The 21,009-nt window shown below is 43.2% G+C and overlaps 1 pseudogene; it reads left to right on the plus strand.

The window, feature by feature from the left end:
* Positions 1-12,534: 12,534 nt before the first annotated feature.
* LOC100761431 lies at positions 12,535-13,933 on the plus strand (annotated as a pseudogene).
* Positions 13,934-21,009: the final 7,076 nt, after the last annotated feature.

The following is a 21,009-nucleotide window of genomic DNA, read 5'->3' on the forward strand; positions in this document are numbered from 1 at the left end:
AGGATCACAAGCCGGATGAGGAAAGGTGCTCTGTCAGAGGGTCCAGGGGCTGAGGCCAAGAGCTCATATTCCCAGGGGACCAGATTCTTTTGTCCTGTTAAATCCCCCTTCTGGGAGCAGGCAGGGGACAGATGAGAAGACATTCCCACGAAGACACCCCTCCTGGGAACCCCCTGTAGGGAGGGGGAAATGGAGAGAAGGACAGGAAGGAGGCCTGACTTCTCAGCATGTGAACGATTCTCAAAAGACCTGTTTCCAGGAAACTGAGGGTGAAAAGTCACAAGTGTCTCCTGGTCCTCTTGGATACCTTGATACCCTAGGACAGCAGGACACTCCAGGACACACTGAAGCCTGAGAACCTTCAAGCACTACAAGGAGACCCCCACCCTCACTCTCCAAGAGTCCTGGCATTGAATCCCACACCAGCTTGCCCCTCCCTAACCCAAGCTCACCCCTAGATTCCCTCAGCCATGAATGAGTGGCTTCACTCACTGCTAAGTCTCCACACATCAGAGTTCTCAATTACTCTCTGGTTTCCTCATTCAATTTTCACCTCCTCACTCATTCAGAATCCTCGGGGTATCCTTACCTGTCAAGGTGACCTAGACCTTGAGGGAACCATGATCCTCCATAGCATCTCAGTTTCAAGTGCCTCCTGCCCAACCCAGACCTAAGGTCTTACCTTGAAATAAATGCAGGTTCCCAGACAGTGCTGTTAAGATTCTTCAAGGAAACCCTGATACTGTGACTCTCTGAGAGGTAAGGAGAATACCCTACATGCTGTCTCATGAGGTGATCTTGACTGTGAAAGTCCATTTTGGTACCCTTAAGATATCCTCATCATTTAAGGGCAGGCTAACATCTTAGGGACAGACATTAGGGTCCTCCAGGACACACTGCAACTGGGAGACTCCTTGCTATCCAGGACTTTCCATCAATACTATTCGATTCCCACCCTCTTCATAAAGTCCTGGCTTCTGAGGGCATCTAACTGATGACACATGAGTCCCTACAGAACTCACTGCCATTATAAGACACTCTGATTGCCAAGGTCAGACTAACTCCTCAAACAACCCTTAAAACCATCATGACTATCAAGACAAGATGATCATCAGGGTCCTTTTTAAAGACTAATTAACTTGTTATTATTTATGTGTGCAGGCATGTGCAGACTCCATGGTATATGCATGGAGGTCAGAGGACAATTTTTGGGGAGTGAGTTCTCTTCTTCCAACATATAAATCTCAGGGATCAAATTCAGACTTTCAGGTTCAGCAACAGGTGCACTAACCCACTGAGCCACAGTCCCGGTCCTCAGGGTCTCGACTCTCAAACAATACAATCTAAAGAGCAGAAGCAGCACACAGGAACTTGTTAGGGTCAACATCTTGGGCCTCATCTTTCTACTGCATCAGAACCTGTGACCTAACAAGACCCACAGCAGAACTGAGTAGACTCTCTGCTCCATTGATCCCCGTTCCCTGGTTTGATTCCTCCTATAGGTGCTTCCCCACCCAGCTCAGTCAGTGGAAGGAACTTGGTGGATTTGGGTGATAGCTGGTCTCAGGGTTGAGAATACAAATCTCTCCTTGTCTCTCACTTTGTACAGCGAGATGCTAAATTTCTATTGTCATTAAAAATTTTTTAATTCCCTTCAAAAATTACCCTTATGAAGACTAATTAGAAAGGAATCTAACATATATCATAAAGCTAAATGGAAGACTTTAAAAAAAATCACAGATGCCATCTCCAAGTGAAAGATATGCTTTACAGGGGCTGGAGAGACGGCTCAGCAGTTAAGATCACTGGCTGCTCTTGCAGAAGACCCAGGTTTGATCCCCCGGACCCACATAGCCATGCATAATCACCTATAACACCAGTTCCAGGGGATCTGATGCCTTCTTCTGGCCTTTGTGGGTACTAGAGATACATGTGGTGCACAGACACACAGGCAGGCAAAACACTCATGCATAAGATTAAAATAAAACAAATCTCAAAAATATGTTTTATAATCTTAAAAAATGTTTACAAGGGAATTCCTAATTTAACCTTTCGTGTTTCCTTGGAAAACCCACAGTGCAATGCAAAATTCTCATTCACTTTTTCTCTAGAAGCTTCTGATTCTCTATGTCAGGGATAGATTAACTGTTACAGAGGTTAAAACACAGAACTGGCTTTCTATTTTTAGTCATTACTTTCTTAGAATAAATTAGTAAATCTAACCTTAATCCTGAAGGCTTAGGGGCTATTCAGAAGAAAGTCAAAGCAATTAACAGAGTGTACGGAGGAAAGCTGCTGTGACGTTCTGTGACATTCAATTTCATCAGCTTTCTAATGGACATAGGGCAGGCAGGGGACCAGGTATATTGTGGTTGTGATACTGGCATGAGAGAATGGAACAATCTTTTGAGGCAGCTTTGCCCTGGGATAATGGGTAGAACTGGCCATATGTCAAAGGTAGGGAAGTCAGGCCTGTTGTCTCGCTTAATGCTCGCAGCTGGATTTTCAGCAGAAGGAGATCTGTGAGAGTAGTGGGGCCTGGCAGAGGGGACTCAAGGACAGGTAGCTGAGAAGACCCAGGCTTTCCCATCCACGAAGAGGAGCTGGCTTTTTACCAAAGCTTTGGTTCCACCCCCTGGGAAGAATGTTTCCCCAACAAGAGCCCCACCTTTTCCAGGAGCCCCTTTGAATCCTGCAGAAAAGACCAAGACTAATTTGGTTCTGAATCTTGGAACCTTTTCCTTAAATTCGGTATGGCCATCCCATGATACCATGGGACTAAATGATTGTATCCCTCAGAGAACTTAATCTAAGAATAAACTTTGACAAACAGATATTCATGTAAGATTGCATCAATTTTATAAATATGTACTTTTGATAAAAATACACAAACACTGGATATATTACAGAATCATAGATTTATGAACTAGTAACAACATGCAGGGCTGAGAACGTGGCTCAGTTGGTAAATCTCTTGTCTTGCATTTGAGAAGTCCTGAGTTTCATCTCCAGAACCATGTAAAATCAAGTGTGATGCTCTGCCTGAAATACCAATCCTGGAGAGTTGCAGGCAGGAGATTCAGGAGTTCTAGGTCATCCTTGGCTATCTATATAGTGAGCTTGAGAACAACCTGGACTATGTGAGATCCTGTCTAACATGGTAAAAGAAAAAAAGCTTTGATGTCATGAAATTGAACTTGTGTTCAATTTTGTTCACCTTCTGCATCTCCAGATTTCTCAGGTGGAGAAACATATCCAGAAAAACAAAGTTGAATGTCCAAGCCCGAACACCAAACTGTCTTTCTTATCCTGGGGTATCTCCATATCCAGAGTGTGTAAGAACAAAGAATAGTTAACATGTGTGCCTCTAATGAGGTGCTGTGGGGAGTCAGCCCTAGGGGCCCTCAAGGTTGGCAATTGGAATCACACTGCCCCCATCCTCAAAGATCTCATAATCCCCAGGGAGGGAAGGCCTATTTATTGGCTCTCATTCTTCTCACCACGACCCATGAAAGCCCCAGTGTCTCACTAGAGTGTTCTCCAGTGAGAAAAAGTTCCCTGAGTTCTTAGGCTCAGCTGTGAATTTTCATCATCAGCTTAAGCAGGGAGTCTACAGAGACAAGAGGATCTGGCAATAGCAGAAAGCATCCGGTGATAGGGAAGTTTCGGTGTCACCATCTCCACCGCACAGGTCCACACAAGCACATGGGGTGATGGTGGGGAGAACGGCCCTCTGCATCTAATCAAGTTCAAGCGGGTTGAGGTGGGATGGTGTCTGTTAGCACGATGTGCCGATGTGTACCAGATTTCCCTTCTTCAGGATACACTGCTCACTGCATTCACTTTGGATGGGTGTGAGCTTGCTTCCAAGACGGACAGAGAAAGAAGGCACTGAGAAGGGATTTGATGGCAGATGCTGGCAGATGCGGGATTCTAAAATGCTTGTCCAGAAGCTCAAATTCAAGAGTTGCCCTTCTTTCCACCTCAAAAGACAGACACTCTGCCCTTATCTGTGTATTTCTACCCACTGTGCTCTATGGCTGTATAACATTGTATCTGTATATGTCTATCCACTGTGCTCTATAGCTGTATAACATTGTATCTGTGTATGTCTATCCACTGTGCTCTATAGCTGTATAACATTGTATCTATATATGTCTATCCACTGTGCTCTATGGCTGTACAACATTGCATCTCAAGCAAGGCAACTTAGATGCCATGCTGAGCCCCAAAGATGGACACCAGCTGACCTGGGATAAGCAGCCTTAGTTTTAATGGTTTTTTTGGGGGGGGGGCTTTGGGGGGGGCGGTTCAAGAGAAGATTTCTCTGTATCAATTTGGAGGTTTTACTGGAACTCGCTCTGCAGATCAGGCTGGCTTAGTTTTAATGCTAAAGAACCTCCTTGATGCAGGTGTGCCAGACACAGTTTCATGTTTAGAAGTCTGGAGAGATTGGTACATGAACAACACCAGCAGCCAACGTGTTCAAGTTATATAAAGCAAATGTTATCATCCTGAAGGATGCTTGGAACACTCACTCCCCAGAAGAAAGCTGCATAGTACAACAAAACATTAGAGGATGTCCAGAGTAAGAGCAACTTCGTATGATATGGCCATCTAACTAGGGTACCACAATTAGTTGGGGTTGAAGCTGTGAAATGACTAACTGATCCGTCAACCAATTACAGAAAAACATGCTGGCCAGATCCCATCATTATCAGCCACAGCATATAACATAAGACATTCTTTTTCAGTCAACTTGAGGATTCTGAAACTTCCGCCTGTTTTGGTTGGTGTGCAGGTCGTGGGAGGTGAGGAAGAATCTTGGAACTCTTCTGCTTCCCTCTTCAGCACTACTTTTTCTGAGAATGTGAAGCAAGGCAGGAGCCTAGCTGTCATTTCTCCTGGGCTGCTGGGAGAAGCTGTCCTTCCTTTGTTGCTGCTTACAGATTTCTGGGGTGTCACTGCCTTACTGTGGCTGGAATACAAAGGGTGACCCCCCTCATGGATGCATACTTTAGGGTTCCTCCCCAGATGATTCTCAAGGGACCACCTCACTGAGCATCTCAGTGGAGGGACCCCCAGTCTTGCCTTGGCTTTTAATCTCTCTGAACCACTCAAATGCAGCTCGTGATGCAATGTATTTCTGCTTACAGACATTGCTTCTGCTTTGGGTGTTGTGGAGATGCCCCAAGTCAACCACATTACCTACCCAGGACATGGGAAACTCGCACACCTATGTGATAGCTAACAGCAAGTACCAGATGGCTTCTCTGGCATTCCCAGTTAGATGTCTTCCATGCACAGAGAAAAATACAGGTTGGCTGATAAAACCCCTAACCTCAGTAGACTTCTTTCAAGTCAGAAAACAATGGGATGCTCTGCTCTCCACACAAATATCTTTGCACTGATGTTCTGGAAGCATTTCTCCTGCAGATTTGGGGATCAAGAAGCCCTCTGCACTCTGTGGGACATGCTGAGCAAGCTTAGACTAACCTCAGAGTCAGCTCATTTGTTTCCTAATCCTATAAACACGTGATTTGAGAACAGGGTGGGGATGGTGTTGATTTTGGTTCCAATAACATTATCTAACATTTAAAAGGAGCGTCCAGTTAAATGTGTATATTTCTGTAGTCCTAGCACTTCAGAGGCAGAGATTGAAGCAGCTTTGGTTACATTACAAGACGTCTAAAAAAAAGGGGGTGGGGGGGGAAGAAAAGAAAAGAAGGCAGCCAGGCAGGCAGGAAGGAATGATGGACATAGCTGTCTTAGCACACCTCTCTAAACATAGCATCTGGGGTATTTAGAGCAGATTTTTCCTGTATTTGACCTTACCCACAATTTGCAGACAATAGGACACCCCCTGTCCTCCTGCTTCTTCCCTCCTTGGCCACCATTTCCATGTTAGGAAACAGCCTGTTATAAACAACACACTATGCACACAGGCCACAATGACGAAGACTGCACAGGCATCCCATGAGCATCTTTTTTGTTTTTTTGTTTTGTTTTGTTTTTGTTTGGGTTTGGTTTGGTTTTTGGTTTTTTCGAGACAGGGTTTCTCTGTGGCTTTGGAGGCTGTCCTGGAACTAGCTCTTGTAGACCAGGCTGGTCTCGAACTCACAGAGATCCATCTGGCTCTGCCTCCCGAGTGCTGGGATTAAAGGCGTGCGCCACCAACGCCCAGCCCGTGAGCATCTTTTAATGCAGCACCTGCCCCACTCCTACATCCTGCAGTCATCTCTGGAGAGTGCCTTTGTCTATACTGCAGTGCTGTCTCCATGCCCTTTAATCTGGTACACATTGGTGAGGAATTCTCTAAGAGCACAGCAACTTTACACTGGCTTTAGAATTTAACTCTCAAAATGTCAGGGCACACCCCCTTCCCCATACTAGTATATCTTATAACCTATCTCCTGGAAGTATTGCTTACAACATTCTTTGCCTTAGCCAATCAGCCCTTAAAACCTCTCCTTCCCCGTCCCTGTCCCTTTTGTTCTTATCAGAAAGCCCATCCCCCTGTGCTACCATCCAAATGCTATGACTAACCCCATGATTGCATCTACAGCCCTTTATTCAAATCTTTCTGCCAATAAGCGTTTGTTAATTATCCAGTAAGCCTCATCACATTGCTTTCTTCCAATTTCCCATCTTCCTTCTAAATGTATACCTGAGTATCACATTTAACTGATTTCCTCACTTTGCTTAACATGAAGGAGAAGTCTCTGAGCAGAATTCTGCACATGGTGACATCAGCAACAGCAACGGCTCTGGAGCCCACAAGGACATTTTAATACTGTGTTACAAGGTTGGGGCTAAACAAACCATTAGGCTGGTCTTTCAAAGCCTAAAAGGGCCAGATGCTGGGGAGAGTAAAGAAGGACCTAAACCAATCTGAGTTGCATAATAAATAGCATTGTCCTGAGGTAAAAGAACTGATGATAGCCATGTGAGAAATGACTGAGTGTTCTTGCTTTAGGACTGAGTGTTCTTGCTTTGGGTCTTTCCTTCTGTTAATTGGAGCTATTTCTATCCTGTTGTCTTTAATACAGATGACCTGAGAAGATGCATATAAACAGAGCAGTGACTGGCACATGGCTCATCTATAAATGATAGATAATGAAGATTTGGAGGAAAGCCATGGAATAATTAAAAAGCAGTCTTAGCTGTTCTAAGTATTATGGTGCCCATGATTGGGGAACATCGTCCAACCCCACTAAACCTCTCTCTCTCCACCTCTAGGCCACTGCTTGAATTCTTTACTTGCTAATAATATAATTTATCAGTGGATTAATAAATAGTAAATGGGAGAAACATACACATTATATGTTCATTAAATATGATATGTGAATTAAGCTCCATAAAACCAAATATAAGTAAATATTATAGAGAATGACCAGCTATGTCTTTCAGCTATCTGAATTCCATAGGATTATTCTAGGATCTGATTGGTGGTGATTTGTCACAGAAGAACTGTATAAGGTCGGGGCAAGCATCAAAATAAAACATAGCATAATCAGAGGACTGAAAGGGTAGAAGTCAAGGAAATAAAGGGTTATGAAACCAGGATAAAGATTCCTGGGGCTGATACCAGGACAGGAGATCTTTGTGTAGGACTTTAAGGGTTTTTACATTTTGTTCCACTAAATTGAACTCATTGACAAAAAACAACATTATTCTTCCAAGACTCTGGTAAGAGAGTTCATCTGTCTTTGACATGACTAGGCTCTCAGTTATAGACGTCATGGCTTGATCAAGCTTGTCTCAAAAGTTCCCTGCCAGGTGATGCTGCAGCTCCTCTGCACCCAGAGAAAGGGTGAGCTCAAGTCCCACTGGCAAGGGATGAAAATCTCTCTCTATGGGTGGGTGCAGAGGAGGAGAGTGGCTTCCTCTTCCTCAAACAGGTATACCTGGGGTGTAATTATCACAGGTATGCAAAAGATGGACAAGGAAGAGTTGACACATGGTTGGGCCTTTCCTTTGCACCAAAAGAAGAAGAAGAAGAAGAAGAAGAAGAAGAAGAAGAAGAAGAAGAAGAAGAAGAAGAAGAAGAAGGGGGGGGGGCCTGGAAGGAAACATGTTGGCCTGGAAAGAGAGATGTTAGTGAGACATTGATAATGGGTAGGTTTGTCTCAACTGGAAGTACAAACTGGATAGTTGGATAGCCTGTCAAATAGGGGAATTCTGACAGGCAAGAATTTTTTGTGGTCCCGGGTAAAGGAGAGAGGTATTGACTGGTGTCAGTAGAGGTCTATTGCCGGATGCGCAAAAGAAGCAGTTAGAGGCATTAGGGTGGGTGGTGAAAGGGAGAAAGTCAACAACATATTGAACATATTGGTTCCATGTGATTGTGACTTTTATCTGTTGATGAACCTGTTTTTCATAAAAGAATGTTGTGATGTGTTAGAATGGGTCGGGGTACAAGGACAAGCTGTCAGGAAACATGAAGATCAGCCACAGGTGTTTCCCCTGAACTCCTATACACCAGTGGTCATTCCAGGGATCAGGTATTGTGAAGAGGCAGGCTTTCCTTGAGGAAAACATGGTTTATATTTCAGACTCTTCCATAGTACAATACCATCTCCTGCATCCCCCCATTGGTTTCTACCTCGGCAAGGCATTCTTATTTGAATCTCTATTGTCTGTAAAGGAAGCGTATGGGGGGCGGCATTTGAACATTTGATGAAACAGGGATAGAGGAAGAAGGAGACAGTGTTCTGGCATCCTTCAATTGGGCAGTCCCCAGAACCTATAATGATGTTTGACCTTGTAAGTCTCCCTAACAAAGACCTGCCAATGACACTAGGGAAATATCCAGAGATCTACAAGGATGACTCCAACTAACAATCTAAGAAATGGTGGAGAGGCTACCTTAAATGCCCTTCTCTGATAATGAGATTGATGACTACCTTATATGCCATCCTAGAGCCTTCATCCAGTAGCTGATGGAAACAGAAGCAGAGATCCACAGTTAAACACTGAGCCAAACTCCTGGAGTACAGTTGCAGAGAAGGAGGAGTGATGAGCAAAAGGGTCAAGACCAGGCTGGAGAGACCCACAGAAACAGCTGACCTGAACAAGGAGGAACTCATGGACCCCAGACTGATAGCTGGGAAACCAGCATAGGACTGTTCCAGACCCCCTGAACAAGGATGTCAGTTTGGAGGTCTGGTTAATCTATGGGGCCTCTGGTAGTGGATAAGTATTTATCCCTAGTACATGAATGGACTTTGGAAGCCCACTCCACATAGAGGGATACTCTCTCAGCCTAGACACATGGGGTAGGGTCTAGGCCCTGCTCCAAATCATTGACAGACTTTGAAGATCCCCCATGGAAGGCCTCACCCTCCCTGGGGAGCAGAAAAGGGATGGGATGGGGGGATTGGTGGCAGGCAGGGGAAGAGGGGAGGGAGAGGGAACTGGGATTGACATATAAAACAAGCTTGTTTCTAATTTAAATTTTTTAAGAAAGGGAAAAAATAGACATGCCAATGAAGAATATTAGGGGAGCTAGGTGTAGCATGAGAATTAGCACATAAAAGAGCAAACACAGCCATAAGAATAATGGAAAGGGAAGGTTGGGATGGGCAGCTGTATCAATAAAGGCCTGATTGTCTACCCAGGTGATCTGGCTGTGTGTCCTCGGGACACCTGTGTTGCTTCCTCTTTGTCTTCTCCATGCCATCTTTTTGACTGGAGGGGTCATGTTGGACATATCGGGATGGTTCCCAGATAGGGCGAGGTTGATCCTGTGGGAAGACACAAGCAAATCCCCTTCCAGTTGTTAGGAGGGGGTACAGCCACTTCCAGCACCATCAAGTGGATCCTTCCATCAGACCAAAGGCGGTGGTGTGTGTGGAGGGTGTTTCCAGTGATGGACAACGGGGGTGGGGGGTGTTCTGGGTAGCATAGACATTCAGTACACTGAGTGTGAAAGTGCTATGTTTAATTGAATGTTTGATGGCCGGGAGCTCTGTGCATGTTTGACTGTTTGTTGAGTGTTTGGTGTATTCTTTCAATGATGGATTGGTCCCAGGGATTGTGGGGGGATGCCAGTGTGGTGGACTATCTTCCAAGTCTCAATTTTTTTTAAATTGGTGGCTCTTAAAGGCCACTCCATTATCCGTTTTGATCTGGAGGGGACCCCCATGACAATGAAAGTGGAGAGCAGGTGATTAATTAGTTTTTTTTTTTTTTTTTTGAGTTTTCATCAGTCTGTACTATGGCCCAGGTGAAATGAGAATAAGTGTCAATAGTTAAAAATACAAATTTTTATCTATCGAATGATTGCATAAGAGTGACATCAATCTGCCAGAGGGCATTGGCTCTAAGACCTCTGGGATTGGTGCCCAATTGTTATATAGCAGGAGTGTGGATTAGGAAGACACAAGAGGGACAAGTTTTGAGAATACATTAAATTTTATGGGAATTTAAGTTGTAGTCCTCTTAAGTTGATATGGGTCAGTCAATGGAATTCTTTAGCAGTAAGGGGTGATATAGTGAAGGCCCCTGTTGTGGCAATTTTATCCACTAAAGCATTGCCACCAGAAAGTGGCCCAGAGAGAGATGGGTGTGCTAGGATATGGGTGATAAAAATGGAACATATACTTGTTTGGGGTATATTTGAAATTTTTATTAATAGTGGGGAGAGAGAGTTACTGTCAAGCTTGACATACAGTGGGCTAGCCAAGGGAGCAGATTAATTGCATAAATGCTGTCTAATGGACTATACCTTTACACTGTATCAATACATGTCACTATGATTTATTTAATAAAGAAGGTGACTGGCCTGTAGCTAGGCAGGATAAAGTTAGGAGGGAGAACCAGACTAGGAATTCTGGGAAGAAGAAGAAGAAGAAGAAGAAGAAGAAGAAGAAGAAGAAGAAGAAGAAGAAGAAGAAGAAGAAGAAGAAGAAGAAGAAAAAGAAGAAGAAGAAGAAGAAGAAGAAGAAGAGTCGTGAGAGTCGGAGAGTCATGAGCAGATGCAGAGAGAAGCAAGATGGGCATGCTTCCAAGTCACATGGAAAAGAACTGGTAAGAAATACGGGTTAATTTAAAATGTAAGAATTAGCTAGAAGCAAACCTGAGCTATTGGCTGAGCATTTGTAACTAATACAAACTTCAGTGTGTTTACTTGGGAGCTGCTGGTGGGGCAGAAACTTCTGCCAACACTGTGTGAATATAGATTAAATGGTTCTTTGAGATATGTTCGAACCAGGAAGATGGCAGACAGTTCCTTGAATTTGGGGGCATTTATCTGGGAGGAAGAACAGAGAGGACTCAGTGTCCTTGTCTCCTCCGATATATTGCTGTGTAGCCCATTGTCACCCCCCTCCCCATCTGTGAAAGCCATAGGGGCATGTAGGATAGGGGACCAAGAGATTAAATGGGGAAGGAGCCACCTAAAGAATGATATGGTTGCCAGAAATTTATCCTTGGGGTAGTGGTTATTTGTTTGTCCTGGAAAGCTGATGAGACTGTTAGCAAAAGAAGCGTGGTTTCCTAGGAGCCACTGGATGTCTGGGAGAGGGAATAATCATATCAGGTTCCTTTCCTATGACTTGTAAAGCGCCTTCCCTTCCTGTTCTTGTGTTGGATAAAGCACGAACCTCAGTTCATAGTAGAGGAACTCCCCCTACTGGTGCATGGAGTCATTCTGCGATCCCCTGAGGGTGGCATAGAGCTCCAAATACAGTGGATGAGGAATTAAATATAAGGTCTTGGATTGGCTGTTGTGGGTCATAACAAGAAAGGGAAGCATTTTTTATGTAATCGTTAATAGAACAAAGGGCTTCTTTAGTTGCTGGTGTCAGGGAGCCCGGGAAAGAGGGGTTTTGTCACCTTTAAGTAGATGAAATAGAGGCTGCAATTGGCTGGCTTAGACCTTAGCCAGTTAATATTGTCTAGGAACCTAGGCTATGTAAAGTTAGTGGGTTGGGGAAGTCAAAAACAGGCTTAGTTGTTCCATGGCTTGTAAATGGAAGACAATTAAGTGTTACAACTCTGCTTTATTCCAGGATGAAAGGGCTCCTATCATAGGCTCCTAGTATGTGCAGCAAGGGAGCTTCCCAGCGGGATCTGTGTCAGAGTGACAGCTAAAAATAAGTCAAGCATCTGGTTTAGAGACAGCTTTCAGATAGGGTCAGTCCTCCAGGCCCAGGGACGCCCTCCAGATAAGGCTAGGTAGAGAGCAGGGAGCTTTGCCAGGGAGGGAGTTCCAGGTTGTAGAGCTTACTGACATAAGCTGCCAGGCCATGACAGACTTTTTGACCTCTAACCAGCTAGCAATGTATTCCCCTCTCCAAAATATAAATAAATATTATAGAGATTGGCCAACTAAGTATTTCAGCAAAATGAACTCCATAGGATTATTCTAGGCTCTGAGGTTGCAACTGAGTGGTAGAGCATTCCCCGGGTATGCATGAGATGCCCATCTTAACAGCTCCCCCAAGACACACAAATTAAAATCTCTACTACATGGTGCATAATCAATTACATCTTCCCTTTATTTTTAGCCTTTGTCCTTGCCCAGTGGACATGGGCAAAGAGAACCAGATGACAGTCACAGAATTCCTCCTCCTGGAACTTGCTGGACAGTCAAAGCAAGAAGAGGTCCTCTATGGGATGTTCTTGGGGATGTACATGGTCACCATTTCTGGGAACCTTCTCATCATCCTGGCCATCTGCTGTGACCCTCATCTCCACACACCCATGTACTTCTTCTTGGCCAACCTCTCCAGTGTCGACATCTGTTTTTCTTCAGTCACCATCCCCAAAGCGCTGGTAAATCATGTGTTGGGAAGCAAGTCCATCTCTTACATGGAGTGTATGATCCAGATCTATTTCTTCATAGCATTCAGCAACATGGATGGCTTCCTCCTGAGTGTGATGGCCTATGACCGCTATGTGGCCATTTGTCACCCACTCCACTACACCCTGATGATGAGGCCCAGACTCTGTGTCCTCCTGATGGTCCTATCGTGGGTTATCACAAACCTTCATGCTCTCTTGCACACTCTCCTCATGGTTCGACTCACCTTCTGCTCCCACAATGCAGTGCGCCACTTCTGTGACCCCTACCCTATCCTGAAGCTCTCTTGTTCTGACAACTTCATCAATGACATCACAGCCTTCACTGTGGGTGGGCTCACCTCCATCACACCATTCACATGTATTACCGTGTAGCAGTAAGGATAATAAAGACCCAGAGACTGATATTGGGGTTAAATCTCCAAGCTGAAGATCAGAAAAGCAAAGCAGCCAAGTCACTAGCTCTTACCTCTACCTCAGGCTGAAAGCTTGTCTCCACAAGCTCCTCACCAAGCCTTAGGTGCTGCCTCTCCTCAGTGTGGGTGGAGAATAAATCTCAGAATGCCACCTGAGACACTGGGCTCCTGTCTTTTATATACCTCTCTAGGGCTGGTGTTAAAGGTGTGCACTTTACTGCTCTTTTAGACTGACTCACTCAAATGTAGCCCTGGGTGGCCTTGAACTCACAGAGATCCATCTGCCTTTATCTCTTGAATTCTGGGATTAAAGGTGTGTGCCACCACCACCCAGCTTCTATAGGTAACTAGTGTGTCTGGCTTTGCATTTTGAATCCTCAGGCAAGCTTTATTAAATCATAAATATCACCACATCACTGTCTCATATGCCTATATCCTATCTGAGATATTAAAGTTCCCATCCATTCAGGGAATAGGGCCATTCCCTGTGTGTGTGTAAGTCTCATCTCACTGTGGTCTCCCTCTTCTGTGGGGTGATCCTGAATATCTCTATGCACCCTTAATCCTCCTACTCAAGGGCAGTGGCCACTGTCATCTTCACAGTGGTTATACCCATGGTCAATCCCTTTATCTACAGCTCTAGGAATCCTGACATGAAACAAGCCATAAGAAAACTAATTATTAGAAGTTTACTTTTGTCAAGATTCTAGAACTATTAAATTTTAGAACTGAAAACAGAGACGCCCAGTTGGTCTGCCATGCACTCTTCTTCTCATTAGTGTTATATGATCCAAGTGTTATTTGGACAGGAGAGTGACACATGTCCACAAATCATTAGTGTAACATATTTCCTATGTAGGGACTAACCTTAACACCAGATAATATCTATTTCTCTATCTCTCTGTATTAATAAGACTGACACCCAGATGAATTATTCTACTGATCTAATGTAATACCTGGCTGTATCTTTAAGGGTCGGCCTAGCAGTTGGCACTGTGGTTTGGGATTGGATGGCATGTATGAAAACTCTTTGTTTATGCCAATGTTCATCGGCACTTAGTGAAGTATGAATCCAACTGTGTATAATCAAATGTGATTACACATTATGAAAACTAACTAGCTATTTATTTCAATAAAACAAATGCCTTAGGATTGTTTAAAGTGAGTTAATTTTAAAACAACAGCAAAAGAAATCACCATAAAATTTTACTTGAGGGATGTTTTTATAACTGAAGTTTCTGCATATTAAAACATATGATATAATATGGTTGTAATGAAACAACAGAATGGTCAACGGTTCTATAGGCTAGATTTGAAAGTCTAGAAATAGCCACAGGGGTAGGACGGTGGACCAGAAATTTACAGGTGTTCATCTCTCATCAAAAACAATAACACAGAAAACAACAATCATAATTATTTCAGAACTTCGAGACTCATTTGGGCAAGTTTGACAACCAGGAAGTTCTTCATGAGGGGAAGAGTCCTCAGCTTTGTGAACCACCAACCTTCTTTGTTCATCTTTTCCATCGCATATGTGGGGAGAGCAGCTGTCATTACAGGGGGCTCCGTGGAGTGTTTTCCTTTCAAAATTTGTGATTGAGCGGCTTGGTTGATCTAGCAGAACTCTGTGGAAATGGCAGAGGTATACTTTGGTTATAGCCATCTAGGCTGTAGTGGGTTCCACCACAGCCTTGGTAGGAGATTTCATAGGGTTTTCTGTAAGAAAGAAATTGTTATGGCTCATTTTCAGTTGGAGGAATGCTTGCCGATCATCAACAAGTTACAGGTAACAGAAGACACTAGACTATTCTCTTCCCTAGCTAACAGCTGGCTCCTTTTTGCCTGAGTGCTTTTTAGTTAATCTCAGGAGTGAAATTACAGATAGTATTGTATCAGAAAAGGGGGGGGGGATATCAGGCCTCAGGAAGATGGGAATCTGGGATGGGGACTCCGATAGATAAATGAGAGCACTGAAGATGCCACTGTACCACCCTGAAGACGCCAGCAGATGAGGAATTAAGGGGGCAAGGAAGCAAAAACCACTGTTTTGCACCAAATCAGCATGTCAGCCATTTTTTCCTTTCCTCTAAGCAGACTTGTGACTCTTCAAGGTCCAAACTGAACTGTCCATTTCTCTGCTCTGAGTCTCCCCAGGTACTCTAAGTATGAAACACTGATAATCACTTCTTACACTTTAACTCTTCCCATGCCCTTTCTTTTTTTCCTTTTGGGCTAGGCATTTAAAGAGACATTTGTTAATGTCTGACTCAACTGGAGACAGCAATCAGAAACCTCAAGGATTTCAAAAGCCAAGAGCACAAGTTAAAAGAAAATAGTTCATAAAAGTAAAACCTAGTCAGCTCTGCCATCCTCAAGCAACTGAAACAAGAGTGACTGTCATGAATGATACAGTGTGTAATTACAACCCAGAGGCATTCAACAGGAAATTGAAATTGTTATTTTGAAACAGAGCATTATGTAGCTCAGGCTGCCCTTGAATCTGCTTTGAGTGATTGCCTGGAGATGGCCTTGAACTTCTGATCCTTCTGCCTCTGCCTCTGCCTCTGCCTCTGCCTCTGCCTCTGCCTCTGCCTCTGCCTCTGCCTCTGCCTCTGCCTCTGCCTCTGCCTCTGCCTCTGCCTCTGCCTCTGCCTCTCCAGTGCGGGGGTTATCAGTGTGCTTCATCTGCCATTTGTGCCCCTGTTCATCAGGCCCAGGGCTTTGTGCCGGTCTGGCAAGCCCTCAGAAAGTCAGCAGTATTATTCCCATCTCCACTGTGATCAGTTTGACAAATTAAATGAAAAGGGCAAATTCCACAGAAAAAGAAAACATCATCAAAAATTGCCCAACTAAATAAGAGGAAACAACTTAGTTGCTCTATTAATGAAATTTTAATTATAATTATATCTTCTAAAGTCAAACCCCCCAGACCTGGATAATTCTGTGGTATTAATATTGCTACTCACAAATTGAGAAAATTCAGTAGCACAAAACCTTCCTACACATATATGAGGCCAGTATAATCTTAATACTGAAAAATTTAAATACTACAAAAAATCAAGCCACAGAATCACCAATATCATCAGCATTAATACTGATGATATTCGCATTAATATCATGGAATGGAACCTGTATCAGGGGCACCATTCATTAGAGGAGCTACTCATTTCTCAAACATATCCATTTAATAGATGGTATGATCACAGGAACTGATGCAGGAAGGAATGTAATAAGAGAAACATTAGTAATTATAGTCCAAACCAAAGGACTCCTCCACCTAACAAAGAGCCTTTAAGAAACACACAGATCTAGAGCTAGGAATATAGCTCAGTAGTAGAGTACTTGCCTAGCACACCCAAGGCTCTAGGTTCAATTCCCAGCACTGCAAAAGAAAAGACAAACAAACGAACCATCTAAACAACATCAACAAAGTACAGAGCTAAACTTTTCTAAGACGAAATACTGGATATGTCTCAAGGGAAAGTAATATCCACAGCTCTATTCCTGTAAGACATTGGAGTAGAAATACTAGCCAGTGCAACAAGGCAAGAAAAGACACATAGAGGGAAAAATAAAATAAAATGTTATCCTGTCTGTAGATAATGTGACTTGCTATAACATCTTAATTTTTTTTAATACTTCAAAGAAAGAAACAAATAAACTTTACCAAATATCTAATTCTGTTAGGTAGGTACCCTGGTTTAGTTTCTGTTGCCATGATAAGCACTACGACCAAAAACAATTTGGGAGCTGGGTGTTGGTGGCACATACATTTAATCCCAGCACTCGGGAGGCAGAGACAGGCTGATCTCTGTGAGTTTGAGGCCAGCCTGGTCTACAGAGCAAATTACAGGACAGGCTCCAAAGCTACACAGAGAAACCCTGTCTTGAAAAAACAAAAACAACAAAGAAACAAAAACAAAAGCAATTTGGGGACGAAAGGGTATGTTTCATCTTACAGGTTAGAGTTTGTTATAAGGGGAAGCTAAGGCAGGAACTAAAGGCAGGACAGTGGAACAGAAAAGGAAAGAAGCAGAGGCCACAGAGGACCTCCAACTGCTGGCTTGTTCATCTTGACAGGCCCATCTGCCTAAGATGGCATTGCTCACAATACCTAAATCTATGAGCAGCTAGGGAAATGTCATACAGGCATGCCATCAGCTCATTCTGATCTGGGCAGTTCTTCCATTGAGGTTTCCCCTTCCCAGGTAATTCTAGGTTGTGTCAAATGACAGCTGAAGCTAACCTGTACCAGATGGTGGCAGGACTTAAGTCAAAACTCAACATTTGTCATATTGATATACAAGCAATGGTGAACAACTAGAAATCCACAGTTTCTTAAGTGATACTTTACAATCACATACAATTTTTTGAGCTGGTGTAGTGGTGCAAGTCTTTAGTCTGCACTTGGGAAGTAGAGGTAGGAGACTCTCTGGAGCTGAGTCTGGTCTACGTAGCAAATTTCAGGCCAGCTAAGTGACACTCTGTTTCAAAAAATAATTAAAAAATATAAAATCTAAGATAATGCATGCAAAGTCTATATCCCAAAAGCAAACAAATAAAAAGGAAACCTGAAAAGTGGAATAAAGAGAAAGACTTGAAAATCCCTTATCTACAAAAAAAATCACTGGTTCTCAAGATAACACACAGGTTTTCCATGAGCCAAATCACATTACACAGAAGAATTTATGTTTCAAGAGACAGACAAACTGATATTACTTTTGCTGTGGGAAATAAACTAAATTCACACAACTTGAAAAAGAACAGGGCTTGGGGATTCCTATTGCTGTATCTCATGATTTACTAGGAAGTCACAAAAGGTTAACAAAAGTGTAGACACACACTCAATTCACCTGTTTGTCCACTCACACATGACCAGTGGATGTGAGGCAGAGTTGCCCAAGCAATTCAATGGGAGATTATAATTTTTCAACAGTCATGATAATTAATAACCCTCTTAAAACACCCAACACAGCATAGCTTCACATTATATACAAAGGTAACTCAAAGAAAAACAGATGTAAGAAGAAAAGTTAAAATGATAAATTTCTAGGAGAAAAAAAAATAGGAATTTTTTTCCTGTTCAAGAAGTCAGTCAGTTTATCTCTAAAAGAACATAACCCATGCTCTCTTCTTTGTGCATTAAACTGCTCATTTAATGTGTGCATCAGAAGGCAGAGAAAGAAAGCAAACAAAAACTTAAAGTTATATATAGCTTATGGTATAGAAAATGAGGGAAAAATGGAGGGTTTTTTGTTGTTTTGTTTTTTTCTTTTTTTTAATCAATTTTTATTTGAATCAGAAACAAGATTGTTTTGCATGACAATCCCAGTTCCCTCTTCCTTCCGTCCCCCCCTACCACCCCCTCCAACTAAAACCCTACCTATCACATATCCTTTTTTCTATTCTTCCTCTGACCCAACCTTTCTGCTCCCTCATGACCTCTGCATCCCTCCTCTTCTTCCCTTCTCATTCTCATAGCTCCCTCCCCCCTCTTCCCGTGCTCTCAATTTTCTCAGGGGATCTTGACCCTTTCCCCTTCTCCAGGGGACCATGTATGTCTCTCTTAGGGTCCTCCTTGTTTACTAGCATCTCTGGCAGTGTGGATTGTAAGCTGGTAATCCTTTATGTCTCAAATATGAGTGAGTACATATCATGTTTGTCTTTTTGTGATTGGGTTACCTGACTTAGAATGGTTTCTTCTAGTTCCATCCATTAGGAATACGTTTTTTGATCTTAGATTAAGCAAAGATTTTGTAGCAACAGCAACCCAAGTATTATCAAAAACACTTTTTAAATTACCAGTCATATCTTAGTACAATTCAAAAGGTGTCCTCTTCAAATATTTGCTTAAGAAAATACAGGACTATGAGGGAAAAGGGAAGAGTCTAATTGCAGTGTAGAGGGAAGAATAAGAGAGACTAATGGGGGAAGAAGGGTGACTGTCATGTTTCCTTTCATGTGGATACAGATTTAAATATGCGCGTATGTACGTATGTATGACCTGTATATGTGTACATAAGCATATACATATATGTATGTGTACACACACACACACACACACACACACACACACACACACACACACGACCTGAAAGTATATGAAGACTGTTTGAGGGAGGGGCTATCAGCAAGGAGGTAAGACGGGGACATAGAGGATGATAAAGAAGGTAGACATTAGCAAAATAAGGTTGTACATAATATATATATATATATATATATATATATATATATATATGAATGAAAGCCATTGCTTCTCTAAAACTAATAAGTTAATAAAACAAACAAAAACATTCAAGGGGAAAAATGTAAAGAGAGCCTCTGCAGGCCCATTTCCCAAGTCTGGGAAGGATGTAAACAATAAATTCTTAGCACATGCCCCTAATGAGGACTTCTGAGGACTCAGCCCAAGGGGCACTCTAACTTGGCAACGATCTTTATGGAAAGCTGGATCTCAAGGGATGGAGGGTCTGCTTATTAGTTTCCAACCATCCAAGCTTGACCAGAGGGAGCCACGTGTTTCCTCGGTGAGGAAAGGCCCCTCACTGTGACTTCTGGTCCTCCAGGGTCCAAGCACGGAATCAGCAGAGATGGGGACTCTGTGAAGACCCTGACAGCAGCAGAGAAAGGCAAGTGAGGGGGGTGGGGAAGCAGTGACGGAGGGCACCTTCATTCCAACAGCAGATGGATTCATGTAGACTCAAACATGTGGAATGATATTGAGAAAACAAAGACAGACCTACCCAGGTCCTCTGCATTTGACCAAACTCAAAGGAGAATAAGTTTGTTCTCCCTGATACATGCCAGCCCTTTTCTGTCAAGGAGCACCCCCCTCCTTGCTTGGAGTACAGCAAAAACATGCCCAGGGCAGAAACAGAAAAGTCCAAATTGCTAAACATAGCTACCAGCAAGCATGGCTAGAAGCCAAGAGCCTCAATTCCCTATACACTTGGATATCTCAGGCATACAAGGCAGCCTTAGCCATCCTCTCATCTCTGTGTTTGTGCCCATTGTTTGCCCTCTTTTATCCTCTTTAGTGCCAACTATATAACATAGTGTCTCAGAGTCAGGCTACTTAGACATCCTGCCCAGCCCCATAGAGGGGTGTTGACTTGGACCTAAACCCAAGGATTAAACAGACTTAATTTTATGGTCCAGGATCACAATGCTGCAGTTACGCCAGTGTCTCATATAGATACACATTATCTCAGCTCAAGAGATAATGGATGAAGGCAGAGTGAATGCAATGAAGTCACATAGAAACACTATCTCCCAGTGAGGAGGCTGTGGAGGTGGTGGTGGTGCAGAATTCTACTACAGGGCATGCCCAAATAACCCAAAATGACCCAATCATTGAGAGGAGTTGGGTCCAGGAGGTGCTGTGGTGTGTGACTTCCTATGGAGGGTCAACTTACTCAGGGTTTAAACCCTAAAATGATAATATATGTTCCAGCAACAGCCTCCTGCAGCCAATTCTTACATCAATAGAGATGCTATACCAAGATCATCTGGGCTAGTGGCAGTCCCACCTGATTTTCAACCACAAGAATCCTCCCTTGAAATCCTACTATCCTTCTCTATCTCTGATTGCACTATGGGATCTGTCCAGAAGACCAGAAGCTAATGTATACCGACTAGTACTCTCCTGTGTGTGTGACGTCACCTATCACCCTCATCTTTCAATTTCTTTAAAAAATATTATTAGGTTTATTTGTGTGTAAGAGCACGTGTGCACATGCCATGGTGCACATATGAAGGTCAGAGAACAACATGTAGAAATTGGCCC

Source organism: Cricetulus griseus, chromosome 7, assembly GCF_003668045.3.
Source record: "Cricetulus griseus strain 17A/GY chromosome 7, alternate assembly CriGri-PICRH-1.0, whole genome shotgun sequence".
Classification (NCBI taxonomy): domain Eukaryota; kingdom Metazoa; phylum Chordata; class Mammalia; order Rodentia; family Cricetidae; genus Cricetulus; species Cricetulus griseus.